The sequence below is a fragment of the Trachypithecus francoisi genome, unplaced genomic scaffold (genome assembly GCF_009764315.1).
Source record: "Trachypithecus francoisi isolate TF-2019V2 unplaced genomic scaffold, Tfra_2.0 Lachesis_group12, whole genome shotgun sequence".
Lineage (NCBI taxonomy): Eukaryota > Metazoa > Chordata > Mammalia > Primates > Cercopithecidae > Trachypithecus > Trachypithecus francoisi.
Window position 1 is genome coordinate 114,857,604 of NW_022681457.1, and position 14,378 is coordinate 114,871,981.

The 14,378-nt window shown below is 51.4% G+C and overlaps 1 protein-coding gene across 9 annotated transcripts in view; it reads right to left on the minus strand.

The window, feature by feature from the left end:
* Positions 1–14,378, minus strand: part of PIK3CD (phosphatidylinositol-4,5-bisphosphate 3-kinase catalytic subunit delta) — a 99,712-nt gene that overhangs the window by 31,121 nt on the left and 54,213 nt on the right. For 5 of the 9 annotated variants that reach the window (XM_033228460.1, XM_033228458.1, XM_033228450.1 and 2 more), the window contains one exon: positions 8,265–8,369. The exons of 2 other annotated variants lie outside the window; for them this stretch is intronic. The gene's annotated coding sequence lies outside the window, so the exon portion shown is untranslated. Of the gene's footprint in view, positions 1–8,264; positions 8,370–10,065; positions 10,244–14,378 lie in introns of those variants that run through there. 2 more of the 9 variants (XM_033228457.1, XM_033228452.1) reach the window with 2 other exon arrangements.

Consider the following 14,378-nt stretch of genomic DNA (forward strand, 5'->3'; position numbering starts at 1 on the left):
CAGCCTGGGCAACAAGAGTGAGACTCTATCTCAAAAAAAAAAAAAAGAAAGTGGGACCAGGCGCGGTGGCTCACGCCTGTAATCCCAGTAATTTGGGAGGCCAAGGCGGGCGGATCACGAGGTCAGGACATCGAGACCATCCTGGCTAACACTGTGAAACCCCATCTCTACTAAAAATACAAAAAAATTAGCCAGGCGAGGTGGTGGGCGCCTGTAGTCCCAGCTACTCAGGAGGCTGAGGCAGGAGAATGGCATGAACCTGGGAGGGGGAGCTTGCAGTGAGCCGAGATCACGCCACCGCACTCCAGCCTGGGCGACAGAGCAGACTCCATCTCAAAAAAAAGAAAAGAAAGTACAACAAAGGCCCTGAGGCAGGAGGCAGGTGCCTGAAGTCAAGGGCCTGAAGTGGGGTGACTGGGAGAGACAGTGAGTCTGACCCTGCAGAGCCCTGCAGCCATGGTGAGGAGTCCAGGTTTGGTTATCACTGCAAGGAGAAATCACTGGAGGGTTTTAAGCAGAGGACTGAGGCGGCCTGATTTTATGCTTTACAAAGATGGCTTTGGCTGCTGTGGGAAAATGGAAGGGAGTGAGGCCAGAATGGAAGCAGGAAAGCAATGAGGAGACGTGTGCAGGACCCAGGCAAGAGCTGGCAGGGCTGGGTTGATGAGGGGACGTGCTGGGCTCACATGCCCCAAAATGCCCAAACTCATCCCAGCAGCCTACTCTTTTTTTGGCATGGGATGCAGAGAGGGTCTCGTTCTATCGCCCTGGCTGGAGTACAGTGTCACCATCATAGCTCACTGTAGCCCTGACCTCCCCCAAGCTCAAGAGATCCTCCCGCCTCAGCCTCCCAAGTAGCTGGGAATACAGACACAAATCACTGTGCGGAGCTTGCTTTATTTATTTTGTAAGGGCAGGGCCTCCCTATGTTGCCCAGGCTGGTCTCAAATTCCTGGGCTCTAGTGATCCTCCTGCGTCGGCCTCTGAAAGTGTTAGGATCATGAGCATGAGCCTGGCCTCCAAAACAAAGATTTCTGACCTCTACTGCTGCCATCAGAAAAAAATAAGCCAACTACCCTGAAAAAAAAATGTTATTCCCACCATCTCATCATCATCCTAGTTCACGGCCCACCAGGGAGGCCACAGGCCTGCACCCAGGCGGAGGCCTCGGATACTACACATCAAAATCAAGAGAAAGAAATATCCATGGCCTCAGACCTGGTAACTTTGGGAATTTGGGGATTATCCTAAAGAAGCAATTCAAAAGTCAAAAAAGCTCTATACACAAAGAGATTCATTGTGGTATTATTTGTGAAAGTGATAAGGAAACGTCTAAATACATGAATTAACTCAATGAAACTGAACACAGTCATCAAAATGACACCTGGGCAGACTACACAACACGGCAAATATTCCACACATTAAGTGCACATTTATCATTGTGACATATGCTTGTTGATAAAGCATGTTAGAAAGCATAGGAAGGCTGGCCATGGTGGCTCACTCCTGTAATCCCAGCACTTTGGGAGGCCGAGGCAGGTGGATCACCTGAGGTTGGGAGTTCGAGACCAGCCTGCCCAACATAGCAAAACCCTGTCTCTACTAAAAACACAAAATTAGTTGGGCGTGGTGGCGCATGCCTGTAATCCCAGCTACTTGGGAGGGTGAGGCAGGAGAATCCCTTGAACCTGGGAGGCGGAGGTTACAGTGAGCTGAGATCGTGCCATTGCACACCAGCCTGGGCTGTAAGAGTGAAACTCCGTCTCCAAAAAAAAAAAAAAAGCAGCATAGAAAAAATGAAATGTTATGAATGAATATGGATGTCATAATAACTTTATTATTTTAATTTTATAGGAAGGTTATGCAAATACATAGTTTTATTTCTTTTTTCTTCTTCTTATTTGAGACAAGGTCTGGGTCTGTTTCCCAGACTGGAGTGCAGTGGTGCAATCTCGGTGCACTCTGCCTTCCAGGCTCAAGCCATCCTCTCATCACAGCTCCCCAAATAGCTGTGACTACAGGTGCACGCCACTACACCCAGCTATTCCTTTGCATTTTTTGTAGAGACAGAGTTTCGCCACGTTGGGAGACTAGCACTCAGTCTCCCAAAGTGCTAGGATTACAAGCGTGAGCCACCACGCTCAGCACTTTTTTTGTTTTACAGACAGGGTCTCACTTTGTTGCCTATGCTACAGTGCAGTGGCGTGATCATGGCTCACTGCAGCCTTCAACTCCTGAGCTCAAGTGATCCTCTCAGCTCAGCCTCCCCAGTAGCTGGGACTACAGGTGCATACCACCATGCCCAGCTAATTTAAATTTTTTTGTTGTTAAAAAAATAATAATAAAATACACTTTTTGTTGTCTTGAAATGGGTTCTCACTATGTTGCCCAGGCTGTTCTCAAACTCCTGGGCTCAAGCAATCTTCCCACGTTGGCCTCCCAAAGTCCTGGGATTACAGGCGTGAGCCACTGTAATTAATTAATTTTAATTAATTTAAAAAATCAAGTACATGATTTTTTAAATTAATTAAAACTAAAACTCTTACAGTACAAAGTAGCAGTCCTCTGACCTCAATTTCCACATATATACCACACCCAATAATTTCAGTTGCTTCTTTAAGTATTTATCTCTATATTTCCATTTTTTATTTAAAATTTTTGTGTTTTTATACCTCAGGCAAAATTTTTAAAAAAATTTACGAAAATAGAGACAAGGTCTTCCTATGTTGCCCTGTCTGGTTTTGAACTCCTGGGCTCAAGTGATCTTCCTGCCTTGGGTTCCAAAGTGTTGGGATTACAGTCGTGAGCCACCCCACCATCAAATTTTAACTTCCTACCTTAGAAAATGAGTTTGGGGGCCAGGCGCTGTGGCTCACGCCTGTAATCCCAGCACTTTGGGAGGCCACGGTGGGTGGATCGCTTGAGCCCAGAAATTTGCGACCAGTCTGGGCAACATGGCAAAACCCTGTCTCTACAAAAAAGATAAAAAATTAGCTGGGCATGGTGGCATACACATGTAGTCCCAGCTCGGGGGCTGAGGCAGGAGGATTGCTTGAGCCTAGGAGGTTGAGGCTGCAGTGAGTCGTGATCGCACCGCTGCACTCCAGTCTGGGTAACAAAGAAAGACCTTATCTCAAAAAAAAGAAGTCTTTAATGTACTTTTCATTTGAATGACAATTTCCCTCAGAATTAATTAATTCTCAGAAATTTAAAAGCACTGACCCATTTTCTTGTAGTTTCTTTCTTTTTTTTTTTTTGGGACTGAGTCTCGCTTTGTCACCCAAGCTGGAGAGTGCAGTAGCACACTCTTGGCTCACTGCAGCCTCCACCTCCTGGGTTCAAGTGATTCTACTGCCTCAGCCTCCCAAGTAGCTGGGATTACAGGCACATGCCACCACGCCCAGCTAATTTTTGTATTTTTAGTAGGGACGGGGTTTCACCATGTTGGCCAGGCTGGTCTCGAACTCCTGACCTAGTGGTCCACCCACCTCAGTCTCACAAAGTGCTGGATTACAGGTGTGAGCCACCGCACCCAGCCTGTCTTGTAGTTTCTACTGCTGCTTTTGAAAAGTCCGAAGCTGGGCCGGGCGCGGTGGCTCACGCCTGTAATCCCAGCACTTTGGGCGGCTGATGTGGGCGGATCACAAGGTCAGAAGATCGAGACCATCCTGGCTAACATGGTGAAACCCTGTCTCTACTAAAAATACAAAAAATTAGCCGGGCATAGTGGCGGGCGCCTGCAGTCCCAGCTACTCGGGAGGCTGAGGCAGGAGAATGGCGTAAACCCGGGAGGCGGAGCTTGCAGTGAGCTGAGATCTGGCCACTGCACTCCAGCCTGGGAGACACAGCGAGACTCCATCTCAAAAAAAAAAAAAAAAAAAGTAGAAATGCCTTCAGTTCTAGAATGGTTTCCTATATACTTTTCCTTCCTCCGTTTCTCTTGCCTTTTTTTCTTGAGTTCCTATGTGGTGCATGTTGGGTCTCCTGGACTGAAGTCAATTTTTTCTATATTTTCTTTCCTATTTTCCATCTCTTAAGTCTTTGTGTTCTACTTTCTGGAAATTGGTTTTTCACTCTTCCAACTCTTCTGTGGAAATTTTTACTTCTGCTATTTTTACTTCTGCTATCTTAATACCTATGAGCTTATTATTTTATGAATGTGCCTTTTTTTCCCAAACAACCATGTTTGTGACTTCTCAATTTTGTTTTTTCTTTTTCTGTTCATTTGGGTCTCTGTCTTTCACACTAGAAGTCTCTCTCTGTCTCTCTCTCTTTTTTTTTTTTTTTTTTTGAGACAGGGTCTCACTCTGTCACCCAGGTTGGAGTGCAGTGATATGATCACGGCTCACTGCAGCCTCAACCTCTCAGGCTCAAGCAATCCTCCCACCTCAGCCTCCCAAGTAGCTGGGACTACAAGCATGTGTCACCATGCCTGGCTAGTTTTTTATTTTATGTAGAGAGAGGATTTCTCTACGTTGCCCAGGATGGTCTCAAACTCCTGGGCTTAAGCAAACCTCCTGCCTCAGCCTCCCGAAGTGCTGGGATTACAGGCCTGAGCTACCACGTCTAGCCTGTAAATCTCATTCTATGTGGGATGGCCCTTGGCTGCCCATTCACATCTAAGGGAAAGGCACTAACCCTGCTTGTACACAGGTAGGGCTAGTTGCTCAGTAGGCTTCAGTGTGAAGTGATAAAGCAATAAGCTGGCTTTCTTTATTCTTTGAGACGGAGTCTCACTCTGTCGCCCACGCTGGAGTGCAGTGGCGCGATCTTGGCTCACTGCAACCTCCGCCTCCCAGGTTCAAGCTACTCTCCCGCCTCAGCCTCCCAAGTTGCTGGGATTACAGGTGTGCACCACCACGCCCAGGTAATTTTTGTTTTTTTTTTTTTTTTTGAGACGGAGTCTTGCTCTGTCGCCCAGGCTGGAGTGCAGTGGCCGGTCTCAGCTCACTGCAAGCTCCGCCTCCCGGGTTCACGCCATTCTCCTGCCTCAGCCTCCCGAGTAGCTGGGACTACAGGCGCCCGCCACCTCGCCCGGCTAATTTTTTGTATTTTTTAGTAGAGACGGGGTTTCATCATGTTAACCAGGATGGTCTCGATCTCCTGACCTCGTGATCCGCCCGTCTCGGCCTCCCAAAGTGCTGGGATTACAGGCTTGAGCCACCGCGCCCGGCCAATTTTTGTATTTTTAGTAGAGATGGGGTTTCGCCATGTTGGCCAGGCTGGTCTCAAACTCCGGCCTCAAGTGATCCTCCCCCCTCAGCCTCCCAAAGCACTGGGATTACAGGTGTGAGCCACCGTGCCTAGCAACAAGCTGGCTTTTCAACAAGGTCCCCCTCAATGTCAATATGTGATAGTTTATTTTTTTTTTGTGAGATCAGTTTGCTCAGACAGAAGTTCTCCAAGGGCCTGCCCAGAGGCTGTATGGAAGCTGCGGTATTCGGGAAGCCACCCAGGAGATGGTCTCACTGCTCGACACACAAACTCCTCTCCTGTCCTGGGCTGGGCCAACCTCTCTGAAACACTGCCTGCCGGAAACCTGCCACCTGCTGGGGTGGGGAAGGGAACCATCTGGCTATGTGGCCTGGGTGGGTGGTCTATCACCCTACCATGCTCTAGCAAGTAATCTTCCTGCTTCCCGCCCACCCTGCACATACCACCTTTCGAAGCAACTCCATCCCCAAAGCTCCCATTCCTTTGCCTTTTCCACCTGCTTCCCCCATAGCCCAAGACGTTCGACATTCTCCACTCAGCTTCCCACTAGCCTATCGGTTTCCTGTCCTGAAAAGGTTTTGTTCATACCACCCTCCTCAACCATTTACTTTTCTGTTTTTTTTTTTTTTTTTAATTTACATTTTTTCGGCCGGGCGCGGTGGCTCACACCTGTAATCCCAGCACTTTGGGAGGCCAAGGCGGGCGGATCACGAGGTCAGGCGATCGAGACCATCCTGGCTAACACAGTGAAACCCTGTCTCTACTAAAAATACAAAAATTTAGCCGGGCGTGGTGGCGGGTGCCTGTAGTCCCAGCTACTTGGGAGGCTGAGGCAGGAGAATGGCATAAACCCAGGAGGCGGAGCTTGCAGTGAGCCAAGATCGCGCCACTGCACTCCAGCCTGGGCGACACAGCGAGACTCCGTCTCAAAAAAAAAAAAAAAAATTTACATTTTTTTCTTATTCCTTTACTTTCATTTTAGTGGGATTTTGAATCAGAGCAGAGAAATACGTATACATTCAATTGTTATGTTTATGTCAAAGTCTATAATAATACTTACTAATAAATAAAAATAAAGTTTTACAAGGTGCAGACACAGGTCAGGGCACAGTGGCTGACGCCTGTAATCCCAGCGCTTTGGGAGGCTGAGGCAGGTGGATCCCTTGAGGTCAGGAGTTCGAGACCAGCCTGGCCAACATGGCAAAACCATGTCTCTACTGAAAAAAAAAAAAAAAAAAAAAACTAGCTGGGCACGGTGGCACACACCTGTAGTCCCAGCTACTTGGGAGGCTGAGGCAGAAGAATTGCTTGAACCCGGGAGGCGTAGGTGGCAGTGAGCCGAGATTGCATCATTGCACTCCAGCCTGGGCAACAGAGTAAGACTCCATCTCACAAAAATGAAATAAAAAATAAATAATAAATAAAAGATACAGATAGAATTCTCTCTGAGGGGTTTGGGGGAGGATACTCCAACAAGGAAACAGTGGTTTTCTCTGGTGCAGGGTGGGGTGGCGGTAAGACTATAGACGAGTATGCTTGTATTTTTTGGTATTTTCCAAACTTGACATTAATTTCATATTTTTATAAATAAAAAAGCATGAGGATTAAAAATATTATTAAAAGGCATTTTCTGAGACAAAGATCAAGTCAGTATAAATAGATGTGTGGAAGAAATTCTAATCCTCCAACAGGGGTCTACATGATCCATGGCTTCTGCTTATATGCAGAGGAGCGCTGGGGTTCCAAAGAAGCACCGCAGGCCTTCAGAGGTAGGTGGGAGTGGGACAGGGTGCTGAGCAGAAGGAGTTCTGGGCTAGTTTCTCTTATAGTGGCTCTCTGTTTTGATCTGGTTTATCGGTTAAAATTCTGGTTTATATTTTTATTTTATTTTATTTTTTTTTGAGATGGAGTCTCATTCTGTCGCCTGGGCTGGAGTGCAGTGGTACAGTCTCAGCTCACTGCAACCTCCGCCTCCTGGGTACAAGTGATTCTCCTGCCTCAGCAACCCGAGTAGCTGGGATTACAAGCGCCTAACACTACACCTAGCTAATTTTTTGTATTTTTAGTAGAAACGGGGCTTCACTATGTTGGCCGGGCTGGTCTCGAACTCCTGACCTTGTGATTCGCCCATCTTGGCCTCCCAAAGTGCTGGGATTACAGGTGTGAACCACCGTACCCGGCCTATATTTTGATTTTTAAAAAGAGATCCACAATCATCAAACAAGTTTGGAAAGTACCAACAAAGATCTAGAGAAAATGAGGCTGAGGTTCAGGAAAAAGCCTTTAAGGACGACACCACACTCTAACCCCTTTCCATCCTGAAATGACAGTATTGGCTCCAGTGGAATTCTGGGTACACACAGAATACATTATGCACCGAAAGAGCTTGCAAGGGGACCGGGAGGTATCGCAGTCATGGAGCTCACAAGCCAGACCCAGCTATCCCAGGCTCCCAAATGGGTGTATGTACCCAACGTCCGGCCAGTGTCGGTGTCTGGCCTCAGTGTCCCCATTTGCACCATGAAAGGACTGCATTCATCTTCTAAGCTAATGTCCTACAACTCCAAAGAGCATCCTCTTACTGAGACAGTGACTGCCAGCTCTCTGGAGCTACAGAATGGTCCCACCTAGGGACTCCTTGAGAAGCAATACAGAATTATAAACATCCAATCCACTTCCTCCAGAAAACTTTTAATATTTCTCTCCCCAGTCTGGCCAGCCCAACGTTACCATGGCCAGAGTGAGTCAAATACCAAATGCTGCAGCTTAATAACGGGCTCCAGGACTCCTCAAAGCAAAGCCATTCCTTCTTTTCCCAGGCGGCAGTATCTCTCTCCTGGGAATGGCTGAGGTCTAGTTCACTTCCCCGTTCATTCGCTCCTAGCACCAATCTGGGTCACTCTCTTCCTTTGGGCATGCTAGTCCTATGGAGAAGTCTTCCTTTGGCTGGAGAGTCGGGGAGGAGGGGTTTTGTTCACATGCTTAACCTATCTACAAAATAACATCTCCTTTCCCTTCCCCCACGCACTTGGCCCATTCCCCCAACCTACCTCTCTGGAATAGTCCAAGCAACACCAGCAAAGCCCCCTCCGCCTGGCAGATTAAAGATGCTTTAGAATCAATGCGTGTCATCCCGCCCTGGCCCGACTCCTTATCTGTTGGAAAAAAAAGAAAAGAAAGAAAGAAAGAAAACTATTTTAACAAGAGAGAATTTCAGAAACCTGTGCATTCTCTTATAGGACGTTAGCTCAAAATCAACTGCCTCATCTCCGTCTCTCCTTTTTGCAAACCAATCACATTCCACTTGATCGGCCTTTCTTGCCATCTGCGTCAATGCCACCCCCAGCTCCCTTTGGTGGTACTGAAACCAACCACAGGAGCATTTCCAGTGCCTGGAGCAGGAATGTGCACTCAGATGACTCAGATCGTTTTTAGAGCTGTTTGTTGGTTTTGTTTGGTTTTTGAAAGCAAAGTAATTGATCTGAGCCAAGCCTGGGTTCGAGTTCCATTCGATGGGTGCAAAAAGCAGGTTGGTGAACTTGAAGTCTTTATTCCCCATGTGGATCTGTTTTCAAGGCCCAGGTCTAAAGGAAAACCCATCCCCTATTGGGCTGGAGATAAAAAGGAAGAGTGTGAGGGGAGAGGCCGCCCACTCCTTGCATCTGTGGTGCTTCTTCCCCCACCTCAGCCGCTCCAGGAAATAATAGAACCCCAAAGAGGGAAAAAAAGGCACTAGAGCACCAGCCCAGTCTAAAGACCCAACCCCTTCTCCCAACCCCAGGCCCTGGGCATAGCTACCTCCACAGCTGGGAGACTTCAGCCCAGAGCCCACTAGGTGGGCTTAGATTTAGCACAAAACCAAAACCACCGGCTTCTCCAAGAGTCAAACGGCAGAGCCCTAGGAACCCGCTGGAAAAGGCAGTTGCAGGAACACATTTCCAAAGGACCAAGCTGGAGTCCTCCCTGCGGCCTCCATCCCTGTAAAGATGCTCCCTTCCCTCAACATCCAGGAGAGAGTGGCAAGCACTTCGCAAGGCACTGCCACCAAACAGGAGGTCAGCACCAAAGGCTAAGGAAGAAATCCCTTCCATTGCTGACCAATTAAGAGACTGGCTAATACCCATTACCACGACAAATTATAGCAGCTCTGGCACAGGAAAATGAGACATGATCATAAGGAAAGCCCTTTCAAAACAGGAAAGACAAAGCAGAGGGAGCCGAGAAGGAAAAGAAGGAGAGAATTCGTCCTCAGGAATTCGGGTCAGGAAATAAGGAGCCAGGACAAAATCCACAAGAGAGCGGCCAGGGAGAAAGCGCTCCCCCGGGGAGGAAGCCGCAGGACCTCAGGATCCGGGTCTGCCACCCTCTAGCACCCCCCCCCCCCGGGTTCAAGGGCACAGCTCAGGAGGGACAGAGCGCAGGAGGCTTGGTCCCGAATCGGGGGCAGGGGGAGGGGAGGATGCGCACAGCCACTGCTGGGTCCCCGACAAGTAAACAGCCTGCCCCGAACAGGCGCGTCCTCGTACGAAGCCCGCTGGAGGCCCCACGGATCCCATCAAGGGCAGCAGCCGAGAAACCTGGGATTCCCGACCCCCGGGGGGCACAAAAGGAAGCAACCAGATTAGGAGAGGAGAGCGTCGCGCGGCCCACAGCTGAGAATCCCACGGCGAGCGCAACCCCCTGCCTCGGCCCCCCCAGCCCCCACGACCCCGGACCCCCGATCGCCTCCACCGACCCTGCCCACCCCGCCCCAGGCGGACAAAGCCCGGGGCTGGGCGGGGTGGGACGCCCGGCGGGGCTAGGGGCGGGGCACGGGGACCCCGCAGACGCCCGCACAGGTGGGCTCCGTACCGGGTGTCGGTGCCGGGGGCGGGGCCCGATCTCCCTGGAGACAGTTGCCCAGGGGACACAGCAGGCGGGTCCCGGAGTGACGGGAGGACGCCAGCCTCCGGGCAGCGGCGCAGGGCCGGCGGGGGCCGGAGGGCAGGCCCGCCGCGCGAGGTGCAGGCGAGCGGGGCTCGGCGGAGGGGCGCGGCCCGGGGCGGGGCCGGGACTACGGGCAGGCGGGGCGGGACGCCGGCTGGGGGCGGGGCATCCCCGGGGCTGGGGCGGGGCCGGGGCCGGCCGCGGCGCGGGCACCGTCGGCAAATTCTCACACCCCCAGCCGGGAGAAGCACCGGAGCGCACACGGGCGGCGGAGAGCGGAGTGGACGCTGCAAATCCTCCCCGACCCCCGCTGTTCTCGCCCGCAGGCCCACGACGCTGCCAGGCGGGGCCCTTGGGGTTCGCGCCCTGATCCCCAGAGCAACCGCGGGACCCCGACGGCGCGCGCACGCTGGCTCTGGCCTAGGTCTCGCCTTACAACCAATAAATAGAAAGCGCCACCTGCAAAACAAGGGAGGGCTGGTCGTCCACCAAACTGCTTTCCGCTCCCCGCTTTGCAAGGCATCCGCAGAAAGGGCGGGGTACTGGACCCAGGTCACAGAACCGGAGCCAGGCTCACCCGAGTAATTGGCCAGCCCGGGCTCTGGGCTCAAATCCAACCTGATGGCTGTTCCCCAGCTGATGGGCTTTCCATCGGGCGTTCCCTTATATATGAGATTTAGAAAATAAATGAGTGTACCCAGGACTTTCACTAATGCATCTACCCATTACAACGGGCGCTGTGCGTGCAGTAACAACGCCGAGACAATCCTTGCCCCGCACTTAAAAAAAAACTCCGGGCGCTCTAGTGTTTTTGTTTTTGAGACAGGGTCTTGCTCTGTTGCCCTGGCTGTGGTGCAGTGGTGCGATCATAGCTCACTGCAGTCTCTACCTCTCTGGCTCAATCGATCCTCCCACCTCAGCCTCCCGTGTAGCTGGAGTCACAAGTGCGCATCACTTCACCCAGCTAATTTTTAAAATTTTTTTGTAGAGGTGGGGGGGGGCTCTAACTATGTTGCCTACGCTGGTCTCGAACTCCTGGGCTCAAGCCATCCTACCGCGTCAGCCTCCCAAACTGCTCGAGCAGGCGCTCCAGTTTTTATCCAGGCATCTACACTGTAAGGTAGATGTTGTTCTCCCTTGGTTGTGACTGGGGAAGCCGAAGCTCGGCGGGCAGGGACTCTTACCCTTATGCACTCACACAGACACAGTCTGCACAGCCTCTTGGGCCGAGCTAGCCCTGGCACCAGTTTGGTTTGGTACTGAACCTATACCCTTCTTGCTCTGCAAGGGCCCATTTCCCCTTAGAATATTCTTTTGGGTCCACAGCACAAGACTTAAACCTTTGCCACAGGGGGAAGCAGAGGAGGAAGCGGAGTGCGAGCACCAGAATCAACCCTGGCATGTCCCGCGGAGTGGGAGAAAGTGGTTTGAAGAACATTCCTTGGTGGTCCTAATTGCTGCACGTGAGGTCAAGGCAGGGCCCGCCCATCCCAGGCAGATGAGCTCCAGGAGTCTTCCTCGTGCCTGCGAAGACGGCAAGGAGAAAACACGGCCGGCCGGAAGCCCCCGGAGAATCTCGAAGAAGCCCGGAATGAAAGGACTAGGCGGCGGGGACCCGGAACTCCCCAGTCAGGGCGCGCGCAGCTCAGGCCTGACGCTTCCCTCCGCCCTCGGCGGCCTCTGCGTCCTCCCAGCACCTGGCAGCCCTGCCAGGGGTCCCGGATGCCCAGAGCACCCCAAGGAGGAGAGAGGAGAGAGGGGGGCCAGAGTGGGAGGGGCACCCCCTTCCCTGGCCGTCCCTAGAAGTCACACACAGACATTCACTCAAAAAGACAAGCTTGCATGCAGATGCTTACACACAGACACAGGCGCAATCATGTAAACGGACACACAGAGACCACTGACGCTCATGCTCATACACGCGCTCTCGCTCTTCACACCCTGCACCAGGCGGGCACTCACCTACCCGCACCCTTGCTGCGCTTTCGCAGATCCCGGGACAGGGCGGAGCCCGGGCGGGGGGTTGGAGACCGCCCCCGGCCCCGCCCCCCACGCTCTCCCACCTCTCCCTCCCTCCTCCCGTCCTCCGCCTGCGGGAGGGGAGCGGTGCAGCAGACATCCGAGGGCAGCTAGGAACCCCTGACCCAATCGGCGGGTGAGTCAGGCCCCCTGCAGGCCACCCCGGACCCCCCAGGGCGGGGGATTTCCCCAAGATGAGCCATCAGCCACCGGAAGTCACGCCGGACCTTGGACGGGCAGACGGAGGCTGGGAGGAGTTCTGGGTGCTGAGCCCCAAACCTGGTAAGTACAATGATCCCGAGGCTAGGACACCAAAGAGATTTTCCAAAGGGCAAACGCGCTTCAGAGGTTCCTCCACCCCCATTCCCCACGTGTGGGAGCCCTCCTCCCCAGCGGCCCCGTCCTGCAATCGTCCCCCGGCGTGAAGACTTCCCATGATCTCCAGCATGGATGGACTGAAACACAAGTTTCAGTCAAGCTCAAACACAAGGTCCCCATCAGCAATGGAACCCAGTGATTCGCTGGGGGTTCAAATTGGGAATGTCAGGCACGGGTGTCTCTGAAGCCCAGAGAAAAACCCAAGATACTTTGAAATGGCAAAAGCCCCCAAAAGTCACTTTCCTGTATTGCCATGATGAACTGGAACTGCCCTGACAAATTCCAAAAAGATAGAGACCATAATAAATTGTTTGGAGAATAATTAAAAGAGTGAATACAGATGCATGGAAAATCTCTAGAACAGTGCCTGGCACTCATATTAAGTATTGGCTCTCACACATGGATAACAGACACAAGGAGACGAAGTGACTTGCCCCAGGTCGCACAACTAGTTAGTGGCAGAGATGGAGGAAAAAACCAGTCTCTAATTCTTTGTTCACAGCTCAGGTACCTTAAATCCTTTCTGAAATTGAGAGTGTAAATAATTTAGTGGATAAATAAATGAATTTGGCCGGGCACGGTGGCTCAAGCCTGTAATCCCAGCACTTTAGGAGGCCGAGACGGGTGGATCACGAGGTCAGGAGATCGAGACCATCCTGGCTAACATGGTGAAACCTCGTCTCTACTAAAAAAAAAAAAAACTAGCCGGGCGTGGTGGCCGGCGCCTGTAGTCCCAGCTACTCGGGAGGCTGAGGCAGGAGAATGGCGTGAACCTGGGAGGCGGAGCTTGCAGTGAGCTGAGATCCGGCCACTGCACTCCAGCCTGGGTGACAGCGAGACTCCATCTCAAAAAAAAATAAAATAAAATAAAATAAAATAAATGAATTTGACCACTGTTAAATATTAGAATAGACCTGGAACAGTGGTTTACGCCTATAGTCCCAGCACTTTGGGAGACCAGGGCAGGAGGATCACTTGAGCTCAGGAGTTCAACACCAGCCTAGGCCACATAGTGAGACCCCGTCTCTATTTTAAAAAGAAAAGAAAAATCAGAGTAAATTAAGGTGGGCATGGTGGCTCACTCCTGTAGTCTCAGCACTTTGGGAGGCCGAGGTGGGAGGATCATTTAAAGCCAGGAGTTTAAGAATAACCTGGGTAAAACAGCGAACCCTCGTCTCTACTTAAAAAAAAAAAAAAAAAAATTAGCCTGGCATGGTGGCATTTGCCTGTAGTCCTAGCTAGTTAGGAGGCTGAGGGAGAAGGATTGCTTGGCCCAGGAGTCTGCAGTGAGCTATGTTGGAGCCACTGCACTCCAGCCTGGTGACAGAGCAAGACCTTGTCTTTTTTTTTTTTTTTTTTTTTTTGAGGCGGAGTCTCGCTCTGTCGCCCAGACTGGAGTGCAGTGGCCGGATCTCAGCTCACTGCAAGCTCCGCCTCCTGGGTTTACGCCATTCTTCTGCCTCAGCCTCCCTAGTAGCTGGGACTACAGGCGTCCGCCACCTCGCCCGGCTAGTTTTTTTGTATCTTTTAGTAGAGACGGGGTTTCACCGTGTTAGGCAGGATGGTCTTGATCTCCTGACCTCGTGATCCGCCCGTCTCGGCCTCCCAAAGTGCTGGGATTACAGGCTTGAGCCACCGCGCCCGGCCAAGACCTTGTCTTAAAAAAAAAAAAAAAAAAAAAAAAAAAAAAAAAAGGCCGGGCGCGGTGGCTCAAGCCTGTAATCCCAGCACTTTGGAGGCCGAGACGGGCGGATCACAAGGTCAGGAGATCGAGACCATCCTGGCTAACACGGTGAAACCCCGTCTCTACTAAAAGATACAAAAAAAAAAACTAGCCGGGC